A 15,336-nucleotide genomic window follows, 5' to 3' on the forward strand; every position below is an offset into this window, starting at 1 on the left:
ATGCTGGTTTGGCAGTTTGTTGTTTGATGTTGACGAGTTCTTTGGGGAGTTTTTTTGCTTTGTCCTGGGTGTTACGGAAAAGGAGTTTGTGTTAGTTTATTACGTGTTTTTAAAATATTTTCTGCGTTCTATTCTGAGCTGATCCAGGTGGGTTGTGGAAGTATCCTTTAGTCAGAGTATTACCCCTGCTCTGAGCGGTCTTCTTTGATGTTGAGGTCTTTGTTGAATCAGTCTCTCGATGGTGTGTTTCTCATCTTTTTTAGTTTTTGAGAGACTACTTTGTCCAGGATGGAGGGCATCGTTGAATTGTAGTGATTGTGGTGTAGTGTGTTTATCTAGGTACCTGAATCGATATTCCTATTATTTGCCCTTGTGTGGTTATAAATCAACAATATCCCTATAACGGCATAGAAACCCTTTTCATAATTCAGTCATAGCGCATGCTGTCACATTAAGCAAGCCCCTAGAAAGCACACCAAGTTCTCTAAACAAAACCAAGCCTCCAGCAACCTGGGAAATCCCCCTTGCCGTTGTTTTGATTTCATCCTAGTGCTCCTGTAAAGCACTGTAAGAACGACCAGTTCTTAGTGACATCTTTATTGACGTCTTATGTCCAGCCTTACGTCAAACCCGGCACCTTTCAGGTATAAATATACCAACGTTGCCTTAAGCAAACACACGGTGGTAATCCTGGAGCAGAGCATCTATCTACTTCCGAAGAGCCCAGCTGATGCGAGAGCCCACGGACGCTGCCCCTCCCTTTTGACGCGCTGAGAAAGACGCTGTCTTTTCTCTTGCCGAGAAATCCAGCCTCCGGCGTTTCCAGCTTACCCTTGCGGGTGACTGGGATACCGAGTCCTGAGAGAGAGATACCAGCCCTCCTGCCTTCTAATACCCAGGTACTGAACTGACTAAACCCGTACAGAGAATTCTTGAGTCAGATTCTTGGCAAAACAAACTTAACTTAAACTGCTACTTACTTACTCCTTCCCACGTATTAGGCTTAGGTCAGGTACACCGGGGTAGGTGTAGTTAGAAGCACCAGTTGAGTACGATTAGTCAATGTATATATGTATGTATCTATTTTATCCATTTTAAAGTATCATATGGCTAACAAACCATATCAATGTTTTTGCAGTATTATTTCATAATCCTGCTTTTACTGTATGCACTTTACTTAACTATAAGTATTGCAATTGTAGCAATTCATTTCTCTTGTATGAGGAAAGAGACTGCTCAATAAATAACACCTTTTATTGAAAACGCCCGTCTCTCTTTTTCTCTGCAATCTGGTGAAACTAAGTACGTACCTTTGACTGTGTGAAATAGCTGTCTTTTGTTTTCACACGACTATAGAGATATACTCTTAATCAGGGAGAGCAAAGTTGTCATATCTTATGGTTGTCAGAAACTAAATCCCTTCTTGTCTATCCAGGGAGGTTAAACTCCTCCTCGCTTATTCGAGAAAGTTTCTAGTGAACTCTGAGCTAGCTGGCAAAAAACTTAAGTCTAATATAGGCAGTAGAGACCTAGTTAACCTCAGTCCTACCTCTACACTACTGAAGATATTATTCCAATGCGCAGAGCCTATTGGGACTATAGGAACTACACTACATGGCGCCCAACATTTGGTAAGGCAATAAATCTAACGCAAGATGTTAGAGTAACTCAGTCGTGCTTTTTCACACAGACCCTTTCTCCCGTAAATACTCCAAAGACGTCTGGAGTGGGCCAAAGGTTAAAATCCACCGGAACTTAGTAGGAAGAGATTTCTATGTATAGTTTTTGGTTTATTCAACGTTGAAGGATACAGTATTCCAAAATATTGTGCACCTAATCTTTGTTTCCTTGAAAACCTGATCTGCAACAAAAACCTTTCTGTCAGTAAAAATGTCAGAAACTGAAGAAGAGAGGGAGGCAGCTAGAATAGCAGCTCGTCTCCTAGAGGATGACAATAGTCTCCTGCAGACCGACCCGGATGCAATACTCATCCAGGTCAACATAAGAAAAACTAGAACTATTAAACTTATAGAAAATGGACTAACATAGAGAGGTGGTACAGTCATATTCGTAATTGAGGCACATGAATATCGGCAGACAGAGGTATTCTATTCATGGATAAACTCTCCAGCAGCAAACGCTGTCACACATGAATTCCACTATTACAATATAGAGGAACCACCGGATGATTACACTCCTTTCGAGGAGGTGGAAATCCCATTAAAATACCAAGAGCACCTGCTCTGGTTTAAAGGCGCCCTAAAACATAATAATCACATCACCAGGCTTGTCCACTAGGTAGACCAGGAGCAACATGGCCGGTTCTAGCCAGCTACACACCACATCAAGACATTGAGAAAATGTCAATACCAGAACTTTTAGCACAGCTAAAACAACTGATTAAAATACATAGACAATTAGTCCAATATCTAATGCGGACTTCAACAGTCCAACCAGCTATTAACATTCCACAGCTGACCCCTCATCAGGGGAACACAAACAAAATTACACCACAGAACATACAATCGTGTCTGGGTAAAGTACCCGCAAAACGGGAACAAATTCCATTCTGGTTAGCACAAAAGATCACTCAAATAGAGGCAGTATTTCCGGATACTACCCCTACTGAGAAACACAGAATTCTGACTATCTGTCTTCTAATGGGGATCGCACCACATGTAGAGGACTGTGACACTTGGGGCACAGTTTTTGCTTCCATTTACACAAAAACACATGGTGTTCCGTCCATGGCGGTAATACCAGATGTGCTAAGACAGATTCAAAACGAATACGGTCCAGAACCTGCTTTAACTCTGGGTATGAAATTACTGAAAAACTTCAAGCTGGTCTCGGCTATATTATTAGCCAACATAAAAGGGGAAGCAGCATCTGTGGCGATCTGCCAGAAATTGAAAGAAACAGATATAGCAGAACAGCCATTTGAACTTGCCAGAATCATAGAAAAATCCTATGAAGAGCTAGGAAGAGATAGTTTGGGTGGGAAACCATTAAAACCCCAACTAACTGAAAATCCTGAAAAGATATTTATTAAAAATAATCTAAACACTCCAAAAAAGAGCTGGGATGGAAATAAACAATCCACTCCCAAAGAAAAAAGATTCCAGTCCAGAGGAAAGTCTCCTCGGCGGAGAGAAAGATCTCCGGACCAAGGACACAAGTCTCCCCAGAGGGAGCCCTCTGAGAAAAGATACAACCTTAGAAATAGGGATAATCTAAAGAAACCTGATAGCTATCAAGATATTGATACACGTCGCTCTCGATCTTTTCAGATTTCCTTGCAGAAATCGGAAAGAAGAGGACGATCAGAACAAAGGGAAGAGCACGTCAAGTCCAAAGACAAAGAACCTGCTCATCAAAGTAAAAAACTACAATTTCCAAACAAGAAGGTAGCCAGTATTAAAATAATCAAACATGCCGAGGATCCTGAGGACACAGCTGAAAAACGGAGAGTGGGCTCAGACAATGCTAGACAGCGCAGCAGAAGTGAGCATAGCTCGCAAGATCCTGATGAATCATCTGGAGACAGTGGGCACAAATAAGTACATTCATGTGGAAACTGCAGATACCAGAGTTAGCAAACCTCATAAAATATACGACATAACATTACGTATAGAGGGAGATAAGACTAGGAAAATAAGGGGTCTATTTTGGGATAACCTCTCCAAAGGCTATGACATCCTTTTAGCTGAAAAAGACTGGCCACCGGAGTTTGTCAGGGAGTGCCCTCATGGCGAAGAAATGATTATGCCTGCCTTCTCAAATCACATTCCAATTCATAAAAAATATACACTTGCAAGAAAGTGGGCAGTAGCCCAAGCTCCTGCATTATATAAAAACCATGTTGGATGGGATGAGGACTCTCCTCCTCACAAAATCCAGTTAAAATGTCAACCAACTGCACAGAGGCAGTACCCAATTAAGCAAGAAGCTAAAAAACAGGTCAGGGAGATCTTAGATCAACTTGAATACCAGGGGGTGATTTAAACTTGCACCTCACAAATGAACAATCCTTTGTTTCCTGTCTCCAAGCCAGACGATTCATATCGTCTAGTTTTGGACTACAGACATCTAAACTCATGTTGCAAAACGTTTGCAGTACAAAATTCAAACAGTGCAGCACTAATGAATAACATCGTGAGCAAAAAATACAAAACAACATTAGACATCTCTAATGGATTCTTTTGTCAAAATATGGCACCTGAAAGCAGGTATTTGACCGCTTTCTCAATAATGGGCTCACAGAAAATTCTGTCGACTCCCACAGGGGTTCAAGAACAGCCCAGGATTATTCTCAGCAAGAGTAACAGAGTTACTACAACTGTATGATGATGAGGCATTGTCTTATGTCGATGACATCTATCTAACAGATGATGACTTTGATACTCACTTGAAAAGAGTGAACACCATAATACTTGGGTTCGCAGCAGAGGGTTACAAATTCAACTTTAAAAAGTCACGAATTGCCCATCTAACTGTCCTGTTTTTAGGATATGAATTATCAAGTGAAGGCAAAAGCCTAGCAGACAATTTCTTAGAGAGATGTGCTGTAATCCAAGCACCAAGAACGCTGAAAGACTTACAATCAATTCTAGGTTTCCTGAATTTCGGAAGAACTTACATTCTAAATTATGCAGAGAGGGTTAAACCTCTCTATGAACTAATAAATCCAGATTTTAAAACAATCAATTGGACTCAAAAACACACAGAAATTTTGAGATCATTGCAAACAGACATGTTAGCTAAAACAAAATTGCAAACACGTGATAACACACGTAACCTTGTGATCCGGGTAATCCCAGGAAGATGCGGATTCACATACCTAACCTCAAATGAGGGAGAAATGGTACCAATAGCATACAAATCACATTTGTACACAGAAGCTGAAAAAACATTCAGTATTAAGGAAAACATTGTACATGCGGTTCAAACAGCTGTAGCAAAAGAAAGAGACCAGGCCGAAGGCAGACGGATTACTTTTATAACAGCAGAATCAGCCTTTGAGGCATTAACAAGCCCATGTAATTTACCTACCGTGGCATTAAATCCAAAATGGATACAATGTGAAAATTCTCTTGCTACAGACAAAGTGAAATACTATTTTGGCCCAAACATGAAAAAATTAAAAAATCTAGAATATGAAAGAGAATATCCTCTGCCAATCGACATTCTGCCCATACAACAGTACGCCTGTGTAATATATACAGACGGATATGCACAACCCTCGGTTTGGGGAAAACAAGCCTATAACGCCACATGCGAGATTGTTAAATACGTGTGGCGCGGAGGTAAATTGAGACCTCTGGTAACAAAATCACACTCTGTAGAAAATAATTCAGATAAACAAACTGAAGTAATGGCGTTAAGAATGGCGCTAAATAATGCCGATCGCGAATTCCCGACACTAATAGTGTGCGATTCATATTACTGCGTCAAATCATACAATAACGACTTGCAGAAATGGGTTCAAAACAGTTACAAAGATGACACAGGTGCCACAATAAAGCAAAAATCGCTTTGGGAACAAGTAGTTCTTTTACAGAAAGAACTACCAAAGACTCACGTGATACATTCATTGAGTCATGAACGTGATGGCGTTCACGTTTTAGGGAATTCATTGGCTGAGACAGCCACAGCGGAAGCAACTAAGCCGGCTTCCGTAGCTACAAAAAAGCGTTCAGGAAAATACGTAGACGGGGAAACGATGCTGGCGGTAAAAACGTCATCAAAAGGCGACTGTGCAGCGCTACCCGTCAACTATCCACTCAATTATACATACGTAATCGATGCAAACTCCGTTCCTTTTACTCAAATCCCTGGAGTGGGGGATAGAGTAATTCCAAACACGAACAGGAGAAACTTATTAATAGCAGACGCACATATGAGTGAGGGTCTAAGACACCTAAAGATTAAGGAATCTCTGAAAGAATTACAATCAATATACTGGTGGCCAGGAATGAGCCTGCAAAACTACAAGTTTGCATTTTACTGTCAAAACTGCAACAGAGATCGCAGTGGCGAACTGCCCGGAGTATTACCAATGCCCTTCTTCTAAATATCATAAGAATATCAATACAAAAAAACCAGAGAAAATGCATTTCATTAATATTATTTAAGACTAAGATTCACTTAAAATGTAGACCACAGCTCTCGGCTGACGTCTGAACTGTTATAAAAGATTTGCGAGTCTATAGCGGCATAGATACAATTGGCATGCTACATTCTGACCAGGTTCCTGCTTTTAGCTCTCGAGCTTATAAGGAGGCCATTGACCAGCATGGGCATTGCATTGCGGGAATCTTCTCACTTCCTTCCTGAGGGAAATGGGATGGTGGAAAGAAAAAACCGAGACATAAAGCAATCTATAACGGCAAAGGTATTAGGTTCTGGGGTTGGGTGGGTCAAGCATCTAATAAGTGTCCAACGTAGTCTTAACAATCTGCCAAGAAATTCTCTAAAAGGTTTCAGTCCGTACGAACTATTGTTCGGGACTAGAATGCATATCCAGGATCTCGATAGTCAGACTTCAGTGGTAGACGGAAAATGCTTTGATATCAAAGATCGTTTGGCTATTTTACAGGACTTAAATGAAACAAGAAAAGACCTGAGCAACATAAAGTTGAAACAACAGCCAACAGCCACTGAAGAGAAACCACCTGTCCCAGCAAGGCCTGTCTGGATTCCAAAGATTGGGGATCTGGTCAGAGAGAAAATCGCGGTGAAGAAGGAATTTGGGCCTTCTTACAGAAAAGCAGTACCGGTCTTAGCTGTCAACGGAACAAGATCAGTTGTATTACCGCCCCTTGCTGGTAAAAAGGAGAACCGAGTTGTATCCATCGACCTGGTTAACCCACAATCATGTGGCCAATAATAAGTAGTAGGCCAAGTGGACTCCCAAGAAATAGCAGAACACCAAAGTTTGCTACAAATCAAGAGGTTCAAACTGAGAGACTAATCACATTTGATAAACCTACAGTGAATCAACAAGGACTATGCAACAAAGCCATGGAACTTATGCCTCTTGAAACCCAAATTGCAACAATTCGTCAAGAAACACCTGTCTACAACGATGTAGCCACAGACTATGCTAATGAAACAAAGAAAAATCCAGAAGCAATTCCAACAATTGACAGAACTGCATCAGGCTACTTCATCAATTTCGATGACTTTTCTGAGGATCCGAGCGAACCTGAGGAACAGCCAACAACAACAAAAACTTTTAAAGACAAAACTAAAGAACTCTTTTATCAACTACAAGAAACCTATCTGATTTCCCCATGGATTGAATTTTGGGTGGTGCTAGGTGTACTTTTCCTCCTGCTTTGGCTCATCATGGTGCTATGCTTGGGACACTTCATTGAGGGAAAATATGTTACAATGGACACAGCAAGCCAGAATATCAACCTGGTCCTAAAACCGCACAAGTCTTCACACATGGAGAAAAGAGAACTTTCTTCAGTTAACTTCACAGCCAATCCGATACCCGGTGGGGTAGCATGAGACAAAACAGATTACGATATATATGGCCCGGTCGAGCTCTTGAAGTATCCTCATCAATTTAAGGTTTCATTAAGTGACTTTGTAAAACTGAGCACATTCTCTGATGATTGGGACTTTGAAAGTATTAATGATATGATGTCAGACTTAGTTATGTCAGCAAAATTTACAGAACATGATTGTTTACAAGGTTCATCGAATTATGATCAGATGTACTGCTACAACCACTATGCTAACCATTATTTGCATAAATCTGCTCAACCTAGAAATGTTTTAAATTATAATCAATGGGAACATTGTGCAACTCCACCAAAAGGTAGTTCAAAAACATTTTATGAGAAATTCCCATACTTCTCAGGGTTTAACTCAAGTGAAGCAGAAACGTTTTATTTCAAACTGTTAAATAAGACAGGAATGAAAACAATGCTGACAAATACAAAATTAATCTATTCAGAAACATTTTTTGAAAAAATGAATACATTTGGTTTTGATTTTTGGAAAAATAACATTGAACAAAAACGATCTGGGGTACCAAAGATTGGCAAGTCCAAGGTATAGAATCATTATTCAGAGCCTGCATGATCTCAGAACAAATTATTTTTTTGAATGACACAATTCAACAAACAACCTGTCTTGGCCTAGCCAAAATTAAAGACTTAAACAAACCGTCTATTCCAAAGCCAACACCTGACAGTAATAGCACTACAAAGGTTGAGATAGACGTATCCCATATTTTAAACCAAAACAGAACACATCCTGATTGGAAAAAATGGTTGATCTGGCCCACAGACACAAATAACTGTCAAGATAGATTCCTGAACAAAATACAGGGGTTCAAATTGACCAGGCCAGACCCTAGATACTCCCAGAGACAACATCCAGGGATAGTAACAACATACAGTGTAGGAAAACTCTGCCTCGAATGGCTACAGACATCCACACTGGCAGAAATTAAGCAACACTTAATTTTACTTAAAGAAGGTGCTGACTTGCGTGATTTCATTATGGGACCACGCAAACAGCGTCAAAAACATTTCATAGCGGCCTCTATATATGCAGCTTATAACGAAGCTTGGAAAGAAACTCAAATTGAAACAGCAGAGAAAATACGGGAAATTGACCGTATTAATTTAGAAAAATCACTTTCTGTTGTGGACAATGGGTTAATGACTCTGTCTTCCAGAATATATTCACTGGACAGTATTGTATCATCTGCAATCGATATAATGGAGCAGGACTTACTAATGTTACAACATGGTCAGTCCCAATTGCGTTCTATTGTACAGCTTGGCTGGACGTTACAAAATCTGCGTTCAGGCTACGTGCCTTGGCGTTTAATCAACACAACGTCACTGTTCTCTATCTTTAACCTTACTGATATACAAATCAGCTTGGCACAAAAAGGAGCAGAATATACAATTCTGAGCATTGAAAAACTTGAGAGATTACCATTGACAATGTCAGAACGACCTGTCATCGAATGGATAATACACGGAATCATAACTATTCCGATAACAACTTTCCAATTTCGATACTGCCAAAAGTATATACAGGCAGGCCAGTATGAAAGGTTGGGTAAAGGATACATTAAGTCATCATGGAAATTACCTTACACACACACATGTTATAGTGAAAAAGGACAGAATGTATTTCTTAGTGGTGATAATTGTGAAAAATCACTAAGTGGTATACTTCTGTGTCAGGGTATAAATCTACATGGGGCCTGTGAGGGGACTTCAAATAACCTTTCATGTCACCAGCTTGTCACACCTGCAACTCGAATAGAGCCATTCTTTAGACGGCTTTCGAACGGGAGCTACATTCTAATAGTGGACCACAGATGTTGTGGCATGGTGCCAGGAAAAGCTTATCTAGTAAGCGTTTCTTCCATGGTCACTTGCTGTATGCAAGTATTGTATCCGAACGACACTCCAGACAGGGAGGGAAAAATTTGGCCCAGTTTGAAAATCTCTTCTATTCGAATTGATACTTTAAGCAGAATGAAGTCTGTTCTTCTACAGACGCCTGTGCCCTTGACGTCATCAAAAGAAACGTATGATCTCCAGGTTGCAAGGACAACGACAGAGATACATGCACTATTATCAACAAATTGCCCCTTACATTTCGCAGAAATTCTAAACCAAATCTTAAACATTTCAGATACGAATGGTATCGCGAGTGTATTTAAGACAATTTTTTCAGGACTGTTGACACCTTTCAAAGCAGTCCTGGGCATCTTTCCTAATTTTGTCCATTCAATCTTTGGCGGCCTTCCACTCCTGTTGGGACTCGTAGCAGGCATTTTATTTTTGATACTCCTTCGTTATGGCAAGCCATGTCACAGACAAGACTCCAGCAACAATGGAAGAAACGATCCTAGCTATACGCTATCGGGACCGCATAACTAAAGTCCTTGGATTAGCCCGGCTAAGAGATCTGAATATGACCTGGTTTCTTTCATTCAGACCCATCTGGCAGAATTGTATCTTACCTGTGTTAAGATGTATGCTGTGCGGAGAAGAATGCGTGTTAGACGTCTGTCTTACACTACAATCAGCAGTACCATTGGATACAGATACTTTGCTAAGTCCGGTAACGGCTCATGCATCGTATTGTCTCCAACGCTTACCAATCCTGATTTCGGCATTCGTTGAGACTTCACCACTGCGATTAAAGGGTAGTGAAGTGCAAGATGAGAGCAGCATCAACCAGGTACGACCTTCTGTGAGCACTGCTGATCCTGTCATCGATGATAGCAATCATTCTCACGACTACACAGTTGCGGCATTTTCCAACTTGGTCGAACTTTCACCTGAAGCGGTAAACTGCTTTTTTGAAAGTCTGTCTGAAATGATGATCTCCCCTGAACAGAAAGAATAAGTTTTAAGCAAACGAGCACTCGGCATTCCCTGAATCCTGAATTTGGCCTTCAGCTTTGAAAAACAAAGGCTTCTGAAAATATTTGGAACTGTTTTGACTTCTTCCCCAGAAAAACGAAATTATTTTTTCCCCGATTCCAAAATATTTACCTTTTTTTTTGGCACTCATCCTCAGCTTAAAGTAGAACTATTCTTAGAGAACAGAGCTTCTATTTTTAGGAACTCTAGAGACAATATATTACCTCAGCCTCTAGCATATTTACAAATAACTGTATTTATATGTGATGAAATGGTCTCGCACCTTTCTTTTCTGTATTAAGATCCATTTCATGTGTAATTTTCGCAAAATCATTCCGCTGATGTATATGCATCCTATTTTATGAATGATTACTCTGCTTGAAATACTGTTCCTATACTCATTTTTTCGTGTATTTCGCATATGCCATTTCAGATGCAAAATAATGTATTTTGGGGTGGATCGGTATACACATGCACCGTTAGATATGTTTACTATTGCTTAGTTTAGTAATTATGGATATGAATTTGTGGAGTGGGTGTAGTGTGTTTATCTAGGTACCTGAATCGATATTCCTATTATTTGCCCTAGTGTGGTTATAAATCAACAATATCCTTACAACGGCATAGAAACTCTTTTCATAATTCAGTCATAGCGCATGCTGTCACATTAAGCAAGCCTATTCCTCCAGTCCCCTAGAAAGCACACCGAGTTCTCTAAACAAAATCAAGCCTCCAGCAACCTGGGAAATCCCCCTTGCCGTTGTTTTGATTTCATCCTAGAACTCCTGTAAAGCACTGTAAGAACGACCAGTTCTTAGTGACATCTTTATTAACGTCTTATGTCCAGCCTTACGTCAAACCCGGCACCTTTCAGGTATAAATATACCAACGTTGCCTTAAGCAAACACACGGTGGTAATCCTGGAGCAGAGCAGCTATCTACTTCAGAAGAGCCCAGCTGATGCAAGAGCCCACGGACGCTGCCCCTCCCTTTTGACGCGCTGAGAAAGACGCTGTCTTTTCTCTTGCCGAGAAATCCAGCCTCCGGCTTTTCCAGCTTACCCTTGCGGGTGACTGGGATACCGAGTCCTGAGAGAGAGATACCAGCCCTCCTGCCTTCTAATACCCAGGTACTGAACTGACTAAACCCTTACAGAGAATTCTTGAGTCAGATTCTTGGGAAAAACAAACTTAACTTAAACTGCTACTTACTTACTCCTTCCCACGTATTAGGCTTAGGTCAGGTACACCGGGGTAGGCGTAGTTAGAAGCACCAGTTGAGTACGATTAGTCAATGTATATATGTATGTATCTATTTTATCCATTTTAAAGTATCATATGGCTAAGAAACCATATCAATGCTTTTACAGTATTATTTCATAATCCTGCTTTTACTGTATGCACTTTACTTAACTATAAGTATTGCAATTGTAGCAATTCATTTCTCTTGCATGAGGAAAGAGACTGCTCAATAAATAACACCTTTTATTGAAAACGCCCGTCTCTCTTTTTCTCTGCAATCTGGTGAAACTAAGTACGCACCTTTGACTGAGTGAAAACACTGTCTTTTGTTTTCACACGACTCTAGAGATATACTCTTAATCAGGGAGAGCAAAGTTGTCATGTTTTATGGTTGTCAGAAACTAAATCCCTTCTTGTCTATCCAGGGAGGTTAAACTCCTCCTCGCTTATTCGAGAACGTTTCTAGTGAACTCTGAGCTAGCTGGCAAAAAACTTAAGTCTAATATAGTCAGTAGAGACCTAGTTAACCTCAGTCCTACGTCTACACTACTGAAGATATTATTCCAATGCGCAGAGCCTATTGGGACTATAGGAACTACACTACAGTGGAGTTCAGTTGTAGAGAGGTTCTCAAATGCAGGTGGGGATAGTAGAGCCAATATTCTTTCTTCAAGGACCGCTAGTGGAACTTGCCTTATATTTCTCGTCCATTGGAAGGTTTTTTGCGTGCAGGTTGGTTGGGAAGGCACTTTGTTGATGTGACATAAAATGTTGTGGTGGTCCGACCATTCAATGGGAAGGAAGTTGTCAATAGCTAGCATTTCTTCGTGCGCTATGATGGAGCCTTTGTTGTGGGTTTGACCTTTGTAGTGCTGGAAGAGATTTTTTACTGAGTAAGAGGTAATTTAAGGATTGTATTAGAATATTGCTTTCATCGTTCCAGTAAAGGTTGAGGTCACCTAGGATGATGATGTTGGCGTGTGAGAGTGGGCAGTGTGTAATTCGATCTCCTAGGTGTTCGCCGAAGGAGAGTGCATTTCCTGGTGGGTGGTAGAGAAGCTGAATGTTCATTGTGGTCTTTCATCCTTATGGTGGTACTGATTTATTCAAATGTGTTGTAATTGAGGGTGTCCGCCTACCTCATGTTAATGTTGTTCTTGCGGCTAATGGTGATGCCTCCACAGCGGCCACCCTTCCGGTCTTTCTTGATGATGGAAAATCCTGGTGGGACTAGCATGTCTAAGATTGGGTATGAGGTTTCTTTTAGCCATGTTTCTGTAAAGAATGCAATAAGAATGTTGTGGTTCAGGATTGATTCTGATAGTTCTGTTGCATGGTTGGTTGCAGATCTGAAGTTCATGAGCATGCATTTGGTCTCTCTGCAGTTAATGGAACCTTGCGGGGAAGAAGTCAATGGTATATTGAGGAGGAGGGTTGGTGGTCTGGTTAAGTTTGTTGGTGTGGAATTTCTCCCAGTCCTGTGATAACCTAGATCTAGGCGGTAGGGGGAGTTTCTATTAACTACTAGGTTGCAATTTTTGGCTAGTACCTCCACCTCTCTCCGAGACATCGTGGTGTTTGTTCTTTGATATTAAGAGGTTTAGTGGAACAGCTGTGTGGTTGTGTCTTAGCTTGCCTTCGGAGTTGCCAGTTGCTGCATTTAGTAGGGTGTTTGTGGTGGTGGGAAGGATCAGGCAGGAGTTTAGTTTCATTGAGATATTAGTGAGATCCTGTAGTACTATTTCTAGCTGTTTTTCCATGCATATTAGTCATGTGTTTAGCCAGGACAGGAGCTTTTGATTTAGTGAAATGGGAGTGCGGAAGTTGCGCTTCATTTGGTGCTGGGTGGGAATGTCCATAGTCCTAGAGTGAGTGCCGGTGGGAGTAGAGTTTGCAATGTCAGAGGGGGTGGGATAGGGAAGGTCCATTGTTTTTAATGATGGGGATGGTGAGTACAGTAAACCCCTTTGAAATAAATGGTGTAGTCAGCGTCTTGGGGCGTGCAGACGGTGGGTGGTGGGAGTTGCGGCCATGCACGCTTTGGTTGATGTCCTGAGATGCCCAGGAGGTCTCAGGAGGGAGGATAAGGGGGTGTGTAGTGTGTATGGGGCTGAGGGTTGGAGGAGTTGTTGGGGAGAGGGGTGTGGCTAGTGGTGTAAATTTGGTGTGAGCTGGAGAGCAGAGCTGGGCTAGTGAGTGAGTTGGGGGGGACTCCAATCTTGTTAGTGAGTGCAGAGTAGTGGTGTGGACCAGTGAGCGACCAGGTGATCTGAGTTCGGTATTGGCTGGGGTAGGGGAAAGGTGAGTTGTGAGGGAGGGGGTAGATTTAGGGGTGTAATTCTTGAGTGCTTCCTTGAGGGCATGATGAGAGTTGAGGGAGGAGGTAGAGTTTGTGGCGTAACTTGCGTGGGTTTTGTTTTGTCTAGTGTCCTGTGGAGGGAGAGTGGTGAGGGGGGTAAGAGGAGTGCGTCAGTGATATGCACTTTTTAGTGGCGAAAAATTGATTCAAAAGCGCATAGGTTGGCATCATTGGCTTGTATCACGATCATGGGCATGCGCAGGGGGGGCAAGGCGGGGCACTTCCCCCCCCCCTGGAGCCACCCTCCTTGCTTGCCCCCTGCCAGGGCTGGCTCTAGGGCGGTGTGACCGGTGCCATCGCACCAGGTGCTGGCTTCCTGGGGGCGCCATGTTTACATCTTAATTATGATTTTAAAAGCACCTGCTGCACGTTCCTTTCCTCCTGCAATTACTGGGCCTCACAAAAATGTCAAGATAACTCCTGTGATTAATGTTCTTCCTGGCCAGATATCAGAGTTTTGTGTAGTTGAGGTTTTTGACTTATGTGAAGGTAGTACAGAGTGTTAATATGCCTGCTGCAAAGAAGTGTACCAAGTAGATTAAAGAGTGCATTTAATATAAACAGATCAGCAGGTTACTGCTTTTAAAAGAGCTATCCTTTTCTTACTTGCAATTTATAACTTAAAGTCCTAATATAGAATTGTGAGGTATTAACTTTCATCATAGAAGTGCATACACTCTGCTAAGTATAGAACATTGATTAATGTTGCAAAAAGGGTTAATTTGGGTAGAAATGGATTCTTATTGTTAAAGAAAACTCCCAACTATGCTGTTTCTTTTTCGACTCCGAGTTTGTGCTTCTCCACACCAAGCACTCCTAAACTATACTGCCTACCAGTATGGATGACATGTGACTCCTACACTTTTAGGGGCATATCATCAACGGCCAGCGATAATTATCGCTGGCCGTGTGTAGCGTGCAAAAAATTAACGCAGCATATCGCCTTATTCTATCGCCTGGTGAGCACACTATCAGCAAAGCGCATCGCCCAGGCGATAGAAATCCAGGCAAAAGCGGCAGAAAGAGTCGAAATTGCCAGAATTCCAGCTATAGAAAACCACGTTAGGGAAAACCTAATCTATAATGGGAGACGTGGACTCAGCATAACTATCCATATCCTATTATAGATATGGCTTAGTAAGGAAAATAGCAGGCATTACAAACAGGCGAATAACCCGGTTAGCGCTGATTATAATATCGCTATGTGTGTTAGCGATACACTTGAAAATAGAGAGAATCAGGGTTAGTGATGATATCCCAGGTTGTTGCACGGGACACGCCTCCCTTGCATCTCATTAGCGATGCAGGGCGAATCAAAGTTGAA

The sequence above is a fragment of the Lissotriton helveticus genome, chromosome 5_1 (genome assembly GCF_964261635.1).
Source record: "Lissotriton helveticus chromosome 5_1, aLisHel1.1, whole genome shotgun sequence".
In the NCBI taxonomy this organism is placed as follows: Eukaryota; Metazoa; Chordata; class Amphibia; order Caudata; family Salamandridae; genus Lissotriton; species Lissotriton helveticus.